General features: G+C 37.7%; 1 protein-coding gene across 2 annotated transcripts in view; it reads right to left on the bottom strand.

Annotated features, from left to right (window-relative positions):
* The window catches only part of ARVCF (ARVCF delta catenin family member), a 293,995-nt gene that overhangs the window by 178,582 nt on the left and 103,254 nt on the right, over window positions 1-12,159 (bottom strand). For both annotated transcript variants that reach the window (XM_075168019.1, XM_075168018.1), the window contains exon 3: window positions 4,702-4,767. The gene's annotated coding sequence lies outside the window, so the exon portion shown is untranslated. The remainder of the gene's footprint in view (window positions 1-4,701; window positions 4,768-12,159) is intronic.

Here is a 12,159-nt window from a genome sequence, read left to right on the forward strand (position 1 = left end):
AAGCAGCTAGGAAAAAAAAACCCTCAAGCAGTGCAGCTTATGTGAATGCTAGATAGCATCAGGCATTAAATTAACTATCAATGCATTGTTGCCTGCATAAGGTTGTATGGATGGACCAGGTCTCATCTCATTTTCAGGAGAAATACCTCCTTACTGTGGAGGCTACCTTGCAAGCAGAGCCACCAAAAATCAATATGTCTATTCTTAGAACAGGGCTATTTCAATGAGAAAGAGAAAAAGATAAAGATCAAAAGCAGCATAGTTCATCACCTCACTCCCTAGTTCTTCCCCTAGTATTTTAAAGCTTGGCTTCATGAATACACAATCCAATTTGGCCATAAGCAAGCCAATCACATGAACAAACTGTTATAACCTTGTGCAGTTACTTCCACAGAATATTTAAAAGATTTCACTAAACAATATACAAGTATCCTCATTTTTCTTGGCTTCTAGATGTTTTGAGTTTTGGTAAAAGGGCTTCCATTTTAAGAGAAAAGCTACTGACAGGAATGCAGTCTGAAACTCTCTGTACGTGGGGAACTACAGCCGAGAACAGCCATATATTTACAAGCATTAAATCTCCATTTCACAAAACGCAGGAACAAGAGAGTCAGTGGGTAGGCAGCAATTTCCAGCCAGACCAGTTTCTCATTGGCAAAATGGAATAACTGAAATATTCCAACAAGGCTGGAAAATCCTGCAGATGGTCATAATCATCCTTTCATAAAAGATATTATTGTGCTGTCTTCTAACAGATAAAATAAATAACAAAATGGCAAGCAACAAAGATCAGGTTAGCTATGCAGTTAGGCAGACCAACAGCCTGCTTCATCTATTCCAAATGCTACAATAACGGTGTCAGCAGACAGTGTATTTACACTAACTGCCATTAGACAGAAAATGGTCATTTCACTACACAGTTTGAGAGGAGAGGAAAAAAATCCAACTGTGACCCCACAGAACAGTGAGTGTTTAAGCTCAGCAACAGATGTGTCAAATGAGTTATCCCAACCATGAGGAGTTAATTGATGCTATAAATAGTACTCTGCAGACAAAAAAAAAAAAAATCCACTTAATTCTTGTATCCAAAGCACACAGTCTAGCTTTGCTTATCAGTAAAACTATTTTCCTTTAAAGAAGTGGGCTTGGGTGTTCTACGTGTAGATTAACACAGAGAGATAATTTGATTTCAGGCTATTGAGAGATTTCCTTCCTTTTATGTTTCAGAAGAACAGGGTTGCATGCAGCTAAATGAGATCTGTAGATTACAGTAGAAGAAAGGCTAATAAAACTGCATAGCTACATTCCTAGGTAATAACGAATGTTTTTTAATTCTAGGGCTCCGATTTCAGGGTTTATGAGGGCATTTCCAATTACTACTTTTAAGATTAATGCAAATAAATACATCAAAAGGAAATAAATCTTTTAACCCATCTGAATCAAATACTTAATATCTTCCATAGCATTTTACGCCAATAAACAAACCGGCATTGCTAGCAAAAAAAAAATCACAGTGCTAAAGTGTTCAGAGAAAGCATCTTCCCTGTGGTTTTTTTACTGCTTTCAGGAGAAAATACAAAACAAAAACCCCTCCCCTGTTTTTCTAAACGTGTATCTTGTTTAACTCTCACAGTCATATCTAGTGGGTTGTGTCGCTGCTCTATTGCTCCACCAGGGAACTGAAAACATTAGTATAAACAGGAAAGAAAAAATGTCAATATTCATGTTTAATTCTTGAAGCTACTAAATCAAATGAATTTTATTAGCTGCTTACCACCCAATCCTACTGCATTACTCTCCCATATTTCAACCTTTCTCATTAAAAACAACCAGATTTCGACCTTACATTGCTTTAAATCAGGAACAATATCAATGAAGAGAAGATTAAAGCAATACAAGAAGAGGGAAGAAACAGAATGAGGCCCATTAGCTCTAATTCTCTCCAGTAACACCTGACACATTCTAAATCAAGTATTTTTTTCACCAAGCTAAATTTCGAAGCCTGAGGCATTAAGTAAACCTACTCCAAAACTATAGATCTGCTTTCTGAAATTGTATGTGCAGATTCAAAGATGCAGTGATAGACCCTTCACTGTTTCAGCATCTGTAAATTTAAAATGCAATCCAAGTTCATTTTACCCTTGTAAGTTTAGGATGCAATCCAAGTCTGTGCTGATTAACACCACAGCTTTTTAGTGTTACAAGGCAAACATGCATTTGAGTACTAATAAATAATATCTGAGCAAAATAAAAGTATTTAGCTCATCTGATGTCTTGAATAATCATTCCGTTCATGCATAAACATATAAAGGCTGGAAAAACAGATACATTTTAATGACAGTCGCAGAGAGACTCATCATTCCATATGATGGATTTTGGCACGTAACATCTCTCAACAGAACAATCTTTGTTACACATTGCAAAAACGTCCTGCTCCAGAGCGGTGCTGCCTGTTTGAGGGGCAGAAACAATGTCACAAGAACTGCCGATTTAACTTCTCTGTTTTCGGGTGCAAGACATTACTGAATCTTCAAAGCAGAAATCTTTATCACTAGAAGCATCTTCTATTCTATTAGCCAAGCATATTGGCTTTTTGGGGATTAAACCGACAGTCAAAACAGCCTTCAGAGAATAATGTTCAGGACATGTCTCATTCATATCATTGGGTAAATCAAGATGCCACACTAACCCCGTTGATTAGTCCAGGCTCAAGCATTCTTTACTCATTTAGATCTTCACTTGCATGAAACAGAAATGCTGTGCTTAGTCTGCGAAGTGTTACATTCATACATCTATCAAAAATTATTTTTATTACATCACTGCAAGTAGCAATTTTCACAACTAAGATTCATATCTTTATTATAAGAGCTTTTTATTCATTGGCTTGTAGCTCTATCAAAATTTAAACATTTGGGCTGAAGTTTTCCCTGGTAGATCTTTCCTTCAGGCTGAATTTCTCTTTTAGGAAAACTTCAGCTAGAATAATTTGACTGTTTCTCATATCAGTTAGGGAAATTTTTGTGCAAGCTTCTTCCATTAGTGGCTCCCAAGACATGGTCAAGCAGCCAGCACAGCACTGGGATACGGTGTCTCCCTTCTGCTCTGTACGCAGCTGAAAGGGTGGCAGAGGTCACCGCAACCTCGGGACTGGTCCCATGCCGGACCTCCAGGGATTCCCTCTGTTCCCCATCCCTCTTTTCCTGCCTATGAAACCTGTTCTGAATTTGACCTTATCATAAGCCTCCATTTCGACTGGACAACTACCACATTTAAACTATGTCTTCTGTGCTGAGGTTGACCCTGATCTGAAAATCAGTAGGAATCGGTGGAAGTACTGGATTTAGGGGCTCACTATCCATTGTCTTTTGGACAGATCATTTTCTTCCAGACAGCCATAGTTAGACACTGACCTCATCCCTTCCAAGGCTATCCTATTTTTCTATCTTTGACTAAATCTTAATGCTTTTTGTAGCTTATATCGCCCATTAACAATATTTCTTCTTTCCAGGAATGCACTTATCACTAGTGCCTAATTACAGTTATTTGGAAGCAGAAATATTTCTTCCGGTTCACTGAAGATCTGCTCCAAGAAACAACTTTCTATTCAAACATCCTTTCTTAATAACCATTCTGCTGATAACTGTACTGAGTAGGAAAAATAGTAATTTTGCTTTAACTGTCTAGCCACTTCAAATGTTTAAAACAAATTCCCTCTATTATATCAAAATGAAAATCCTGCACTGTATAAATAGGAATGTATTCCAGCTATAATAAAAACTTTTAACTCATTTCTTTAAGATTATGTAAGTAGCAAACAATTCAGACTACACTGAGAAAAATAAAGCAGTACACAGAAGGGAGTAATAGTTCAGGAAAACAAACAACAGACTACTTCAATATTTAATCCCATTACTGACCACCAAGCCCCCATATTTAAAACAGACACACCAAAGTACTGAAGTGAATTCACAGCAGCTGAACGTGCTTGTGGTCACCCTCTAAGCAACCAGAGGACTGGCCTTCTGATCTCAAGAAAGGCTAAGACATCGTTGGCAGGGAGGGAATGGAGAGAGGAAGACACATCTCAAGAGTACGACCCTTACTGCAGAAAGAGGTGGGATGCAAGATGTAACCATAACCTTTAACCTAGCTTGTTCAGGTACAGAAAAACCTTAGGAAAGCATGAGCACAAGCTGAGAACAGGATAGGAAGTGAATGTTAGAATCCACCTGCTGAAACAGTGGCCGTAGGAAGAAGTCACACGGTAAGAGACATTCCCTGCTCTGTCAGGGGTAGAATGAAACTAAATGAGGATTTCTATGGTAGAAGGGAGACATGGATCGGAGATGGTATGAAGTCACAAAAGAGAAAATTGTCATCCTTGTTTTCCTCAGCTAGCACTTGAATTTTACCCTCGCCAGTGCCTCAGCTCTTGACACAATATAGAATTACAGAGGTTCCTGTCCTAGTTCCACAGTTTTAAGATTTATCATGGGTACTTCCTTCTTTCTGCCCCTCAAGAATTCTACCACTATTTTAAAACAAATTTTAGTAGGCCTTCAATAGCATGCAAACTAATGAATTTCTGAGAGGTGTAAAGATAATCTAAAAAAATAAAAGGACAATGATTTAAGAACATATATAATGACAAAGTAGCAAAATACTCAAGAGACTTGGTGAGCAACTGCAAAAACACAATACCTTTTATAGTGTTCCTTTCTTGTAGTGGCTTTAAGATAGAAATTCTCCCTTGGTTCGATGATAACTCTGTCAGAGAAACAAAGAAACATAACAAAAAAGACATTTTTATTCCATCTATGGGAAGTAGAAAGAGGGGATTATTTTTAAATAATTGATAACATTTACATAATACAGTGGAAATCTATTAGTTGTATTGGAACCAATACCTTGGTCCCCTTCCCGAGTCATGCTGGTGTACAAAAAAGTGTTACTTCTGACATCTATTCCACCATCACCTGAAACCCCAAGAAAATCCCACAGAACTGGAATATAGAAAGTAAACTCCATAGGAGGAGCTTGTTTGGCTAACTAGCTATTCTAATCCTCTTGATTTCTGTCCCAGTGCCACCCATACGTGCATATATCATACATTTCCAAATGTAGAATTTAATCCAATATATATTTAATTCCCCATTGATTCATAGATTTAAAAGCCAAAAATGTTTCCCTCATAAGCATACACCATAGCATTTTCTGTCATCCAGGTCTAAATACCATCTAGTGACTCTAAAAATGTCAACTGTGGCTACATAAATACACCTCATCCCATTTGACATTTTTTCTTCTAGCAGCAGGAAATAAGAGAAATTAAGGCAGGAAGACATTCACCTTTGAAATTCACCAGAAAGAACATTTTTTGAGATCTCATTTTTTGTTTGAGCTTCAGGTAGTATTCCCATTACAGCATTTCGTATCCTAGAAATTTCTCATGCAAATAACAGGATCCTTTGTCTCGGATTCCCAGTCTCCTCCTCTCTTTCTGAGACCAAGAACATTTCAAGTAGATGATTCCTGCAGATCATCCTTCCTTAGTTCCACTCAGGCTAAAATTTACCCATAAAACAGACATGCCACTCCTCTTCCACTTCCAGCCTGCAACGTGGCTTCATCATTAGACCATTCCCCTCCGCTCCTCCTTTGGCTGGAAGGTACGGTAAGGCCAAATAAATATATCAGTAAGGAAAAGCACTTCAACCCTGCAGACTCACTGTAACCAAACAGGTGCTAAAACAAAATTATACATCTCTCATGTAAAATGGGGGGCTTCTTTGAAACCTGATTTCTTTTAGCTTTTGTCTCATAACAAGAATATGCCTACCTCCTCTAAGTAGGCTAATTTTATGTGGTTTATTACAATTTTCTCCATTTTTAAGCCAGAAACAATTCATGATTTATGTTTAGTGTCACCTGGAGCAGTCAAAAACTACTGAAAAAATATTTTGTTTGATTTTTCCTTCCTCCTTTTCCACCTGTATTTTTTCTTTTAGTTAATTCAGAGTCAAGAAGACAAGCAGCCTAAGGCATTTGTCTTGACTTGGGGCATCCTGGGTAAGACCCAGATCCACTATAGCCTTCATGTATGGCTGGGCTATTTAATGTTTTTTTATCATATAATCTGGGAAAAAACTGCATTTTCCTACTTCACAAGATCTTATAAAAATTTATTTATAAAATATCATGAGGTATGAGGTACTTCAGAAAAGAAACACCCACACTATCACTGGTTGTCTTCTAATGATAATCACATTTGTATAGTCTGAAATTTTATCAAGAAAAACTTACTTGCCTTTTCAATACAAATCTAATTGTCTCATTTTAATCTTTGAACAGATTTTTTTGTTAAAACGTTCAATACCTTGTGCAACCAGAAAGGTTAGCAATAAGATAAGATAAGAATAGCTGATCAAGGCAAGTCTGGAGGAGGCTGCATTGCCAATACAACACATCCACGCTGTGGATAAAACGAAGAGATGGGTCAGCAGGAGTTGTGACAGAAATTCAAAACCACAGCGGCTACCTCCTCTTGCAAGAGGGCACTATTCTACCTTGTCTTTGACAGGCCCTGGTGTGCTGCCTGGGTTATGGCGAACAACTGGATCAGTTAATGCTGCCAGACCGTGCCGTTCTCATCATATTCACATGGCTGCAGTCTAACTGACATTGGGAAACCAAGTGTTGGATTATATTGGCTGATGCCAGCCGAGAGCTTGAGCCCAAAATCCTGGGAAGGCTGGAGCTTGCTGAGGCTCATGGCTATATTGCAAAGTCCCTTTTTCAGCCCTTGGTTGCTGTCCATTTGATAACACGACCTGTACTGCAGGGGAGAGGGAGGAGGGAAAAAAAAAACCCAGCTTGGACCACATGACATTTAATAAAACACCTGTACTTCATTACAAAAATGCTGCTTCATTCCTGTGATAGACTTTTATCACTGATTTTAATCAAGTATCTTACAGCTCTCAAATGAGAAAGGTGGAGAAAAAACCTGTAATGCCTTTTCAAATTGCTTGTTATCTCTCACTTGTAACTAATTACCCCAGTCACAGAGAGACTCTCTCTGTTAGAGACTCTGAGCAGTTTTATGTTCGCTCGCCAACAAACGACTAAAAAAATGAAATTAGACAATTAGTCTCTAGCGATAGTAACTAATTAAGATAAACATTTTCAGAATAAGGAACTTAACAGAACATCAAGACACTGGCACTGCAAAATGCATGGGAAAGTAAAGCACCTATCAGCAAACAATTTCTTGCCATTCAGCGAGTTCCCCAATTGCATCCCAAACACCACTTTGTTCTTTTCCTACTCCAGTGAACATAATTAGTTATGAAAACTTCTTTCTAACGTGGTGAGAATGTGAGCGGCTTACTGGATTATAGGAAAGCTTAGGGACAAATTCTGATGCTGCACCATCGCAAGTGTATGCAGCAGTGACAGATCAGTATTTTTACACAAACAGCATGATGGAAAGTACTGCAGCAATCTGTCCTACCGTTCATTTTTCCTAACGTCTTATTTTGCATCATCCGCTAAGCCTGGACTGTGCTGGCAATCCACTCATCATACCTTCTTGGCCCCTTACTCAAAAAGCTTCTGGAGATGCACCCAGTTCTTGAAAATGATTACTGCGCAGTCAGTTGTGTGAGAAGCAGTCTTCATATAGGTAAAGCATGGGTAAATCCACTGAATTCAGTGGACTTGTTTGGCCTTTGGTTCACACTGCACTACCCTGCTTATTAGTGACGTGGAGACAGCGTTACACAAAACCACTAATGAAATGCATTCTGTGGCACTGAGCGGATTCCTCACCTGTGCATAGAAATAAAACTGCCAAGTATGTGGCAAGTAGTAAAGTCCAGAATAAGTGAGAAAGACAATAAAATGGTGTGGATAGACAAGCAGACTACTTTTCAATTCAGCTGCAATACTACTATAAGCACATATTGCAAAATCTTGCCAAGGGCCTGAATGGAAAGCCTGTATCTTTGGCTCCTTCTGTCACTCAAATGAGCTTCTCTGGCACTAAAATAACTAATAAAGAATTTGGATGATGTAATTTATTTGGTAACAGAAAAATTACCTGCAGATTCATACCCACAGCCCTCACCACACACTTAACAACCCAAAATCAGCCTTAAGGAACTAATGTTTCTCTCGCTTACAGCAGTGTATTGCGGACAGCACAACAAGAGCTACACCAATGGAAAAGAGACCAGTGGAAAAGAGCTCACTTGGTCCCAAGTTAAATTTGTCTGTCCATGTTTTGTTCGTATTGATTGCAAGAAGCTCATACCCTCCAATTGTATGTTTTCCTCGGCAGGGGCTTTGTCACAGATAAATCACCAGAAGTATAGGCAGAGCTGAATAGCATTCTTTCATCTGTATTTTGCATCTGCTGTGATTTACTTTTTTTAACCAAGAGACAAGGAGGTGAGGAGAAGGAGGTTTTTTTTCCCCTAAGCTCCTTCTTCCTTCACTTTATATCCTTATTTGCTAAACTGCTATTTTATTTCACAAAGAAATGTAGGATATTCTGACTGACAAGATAGTTCTGCTTTTATATAAGATATCAGATGGCAAACATGAGGCATCTACATTATACAACTCAGTACGTGGGTATATACTCTGTCACAACTTGCCTCAAAACATATGAAACAGTCATGGGAAGCGAGGTCTTTCCACTTGAAGATGTGATACAAACACAGCTACCACACAACACACTTAACAACAGCAACACTGTACACTCACCACAAGGCTTTCCATCAAAAGGCGGCTTTCCACCTCAAAAGAGGCAGACTACAAGCTGTTTGATATTCTAATATTTACACTCAATTATTTTTAGAAATTTATTTAAAACAGCATTATTTTTGTGTTACTTATGAGCTTTGAGTTCCCTTATAAACTCCTGGTCATTCTTAATTATAACGTAAATCAGGATGTTAACATCAAGCAAGCACCGTGAACTAAACCAGCTGACACAAACGCGGACAAAGTTTGGACAGAAGCAGTGGCAAAACACCCAGAAAGTTCCAAAACCCCTCTGAACAGCTCAGTCAATGTGGATAGATACCCAGACCTTTCAAAATAGATGCTCTGGGTAACAGCAGTTACTGCCGATAAATTTTATATAAATATTACAAAAGCGGTAAAGAGCCCATGCATCAGTACACAGACATGTCACAGATAAGAACTGTGGCTTTTTAAAATGTCAGGACTGAAAATGTACAACAGCCTATAAATGTTGCTCAAGTCATTACATGCTAACAGTGATGTAAATCATTTATTAAGGAAACTCGATTCACCTATTTCCTCGACTACGTTAGTGTGTTGATAAAGACATGGCATATTAAAAGAAGATTTATGAAAAACAGAACTACAAAAGCCAACGTGAGTGATTCACTTCAATGTGCTATGATATAAGCAAGTAAAATTAAAGCTAATCCTTTCTACTGAAGGAAATGTCACAGACTTTTGTGCGTTTGGTAAATTAATATTTATAAGAATTCCAGACAGTTTAGTGTTTTTAATATAGGACTAGGATTTTCTCCTAAACATCAAACAGAGAAGTTGCATTAAAACTGCAGTTTCTTGATTGCCACAAACCTAAATGACAGTGTTTCCAAGATTTGTTTTCCATCATGTCATACAGATTAGCAACTGTACACAACTGGGAGATTTGCAAAATCCACCAAATAGCCATGAATTATACATTCCTAACTCTTTAAAGCTAATGCATAACAACCTTCCTATCAAGAGCCTGTTGACAGCTGCTAGTACTATTTTCCTAATATTTCTCATTAAAAACATAGACACCTAGGAACGGAAAAACAAGCAGGTATACGCAGGATCTAATACCACACAGGTGCACTTATATATTACACGTATATGTAATAAGTGAGACTTTGCCAACAACATTGTTTCAAGAATTTATGTAGCAATAAAACTGTAGCTGAACATCTTTTATAAAAAATGTAATTTAAAATTTTACAGCCTAATATGCATAAGAATTCATCACACCCAATTAAATTAAAAAGCAGCACTTGATGACCCTTTATGCAACTTCTGAAAACGAATTTTGTTATATTATATGCTAATATGGATTTTCATTTAATTCAGATGATGAATTACCTAATTTTGTTTTCCAGTATACTAAGGATATCCCAATCAAATGTGACAGCTTTTCATAGGGTAACAAAAGTCACCTTATAGGTATTACAGACACAGGATAAATTTATTCATTCTAAGTGGGAGGCAAAGGTGATCTTCCAAAAATTTATAATGAAATTTAGTCTTGAAAAAAGAAGAAAAAAATTAAATCCTGGTTTTAGTGATAATACAACATTAGTGCCAGTAAAGTTCACAACAATTGCGCGAAACTCTGGTTGCAGCTGGTTATATTCTCCAGGGCAAAAACTCCTCTCATAAAGCAAGCCAGACCCAGTTCCGAAGTCGCTTCCATGACTGTTTAGCCTGGATAGAAATTGCCCAGTTAGGCCTGTAACTGCTGCTTACAAACCCCAAGACAACAGCACCGAAGTTACTGACTGAACACCAAGAGCCTCTTAATACGCTTTTGCTTCTTGTTCTTAGAAGTTGTGTGTGCGTGAGTATATGATTACCCAAAAATCAAATCTTTATCCTCTTCCTTTCATAGCTCTGAAGGGCCGCTGCAGGATGCCGTGGTTTCAGCTGAATTACTGCTAGGTTCATACACCTCAGCTCAGTTCCTGCTAGGCAAGAATGAGAGATGCTGGCCCACAACATGCTTACAGTGCGAGTAGGGCCTTCCAGAGTGCCAAGCAAACCCAAGCAATAATGGACAACACGAGAAGAACGGCAAGTGCTGGTGACAGAGTTATGCTGAAGATAAAGCTTTAAATTGTAAAAAAAATTCCAGATTATTTTTGTTAATCTAGGTTGAATCACCCACCGTATACAAATTTCAGTAAGTAACAACTCCCAGACCAACATTTTTACTGTGCAAGGACTGGCAGTGAAAAATCATTCCTCTTTCAAATACATTTGCTGAAGAATATTGCACTTAATACAGATTTTGACACAAAGAGTCAATCAGGAAGATTGATTTACCATTATGTAAGATCTGAGTATAGGTTTAATTTCTTTTCTTACAGCTTACACTTTTTTTCCCCCAACATTACATTATACACCAACTTGTTCAACTCCAAATGTAAGCTTAATATTAAACTAATAAACTTGAATTTGTGCAAGAACTATTTTAGATTTGAAAAATGTGCTTCGCAGAAGAGCCGTTTTCTAAATAAAGCAGCAGTTTCTAGTTACTAGTACTAGTAATAGTATTCCTGTTAATTAATAACTATATTATAGAGTGAATTTACATGATGAAATTTAATTTTAACATTCCCAAGTAATATAAATACCATTAAAGTGGTTTTAAAAATATGAATGTTCAGTGCAGCCATCCCCAACCATAAAAATCATGAAAAGCCAAATGATCTTTGCTTATTGAAGACTTTTAACTTCAGCATTACATAGCTTCCTAACCAATCAAAAAGTCCAATTAACAGTCCGGAGGGTAAGAAATGGCTTCTGAGCTTGATTTCCTAATTCAATTCCCCCCTGCGCAGGGGACCAGCAGGCTCCAGCCTGAACAGAGTAGAAGGACAGAAGACACCAAAAGAGACCAGGAGAGAAAATAAGAAAGGAGGAATCTCAAAAGTAAGGGAGAGAAGAGGAAAGAAGCAAGTTGTTTAATTTGTGGGTGATTAGCCAACTTCAACACCGACCGCAAGACACAAAATACAGCAGACTCCAGCTGTGAATTTAGCCAAGGGTTTGTATTTGAATTTCCTGAGGCGACCTATTCAATTCACTGTCATATTTAATTGAAATAGTAGACGAAAAGAACTGAGAAATTAAGCTCTCCCATTTGGCCCCTATTTGAAAATGTTTTGATGAAGAGGAGAAAGGTCTTGCCTAAAAAAAAAGGGAAGTTTAATACACGTGTGTCATGGCTACTCTACTGGGTTTTAAACTTATTTACTGTACAGTCAAACTATAAAGTTAAGAGTGTCAGCACGGACTTCCCAAAGCAAACTGGAATTTTTAGAAGTAAACTATAAAAAGAAAATCTTTGTTGACAATTTCAATGCAAAAAAG

This window comes from Calonectris borealis, chromosome 18, assembly GCF_964195595.1.
Source record: "Calonectris borealis chromosome 18, bCalBor7.hap1.2, whole genome shotgun sequence".
In the NCBI taxonomy this organism is placed as follows: domain Eukaryota; kingdom Metazoa; phylum Chordata; class Aves; order Procellariiformes; family Procellariidae; genus Calonectris; species Calonectris borealis.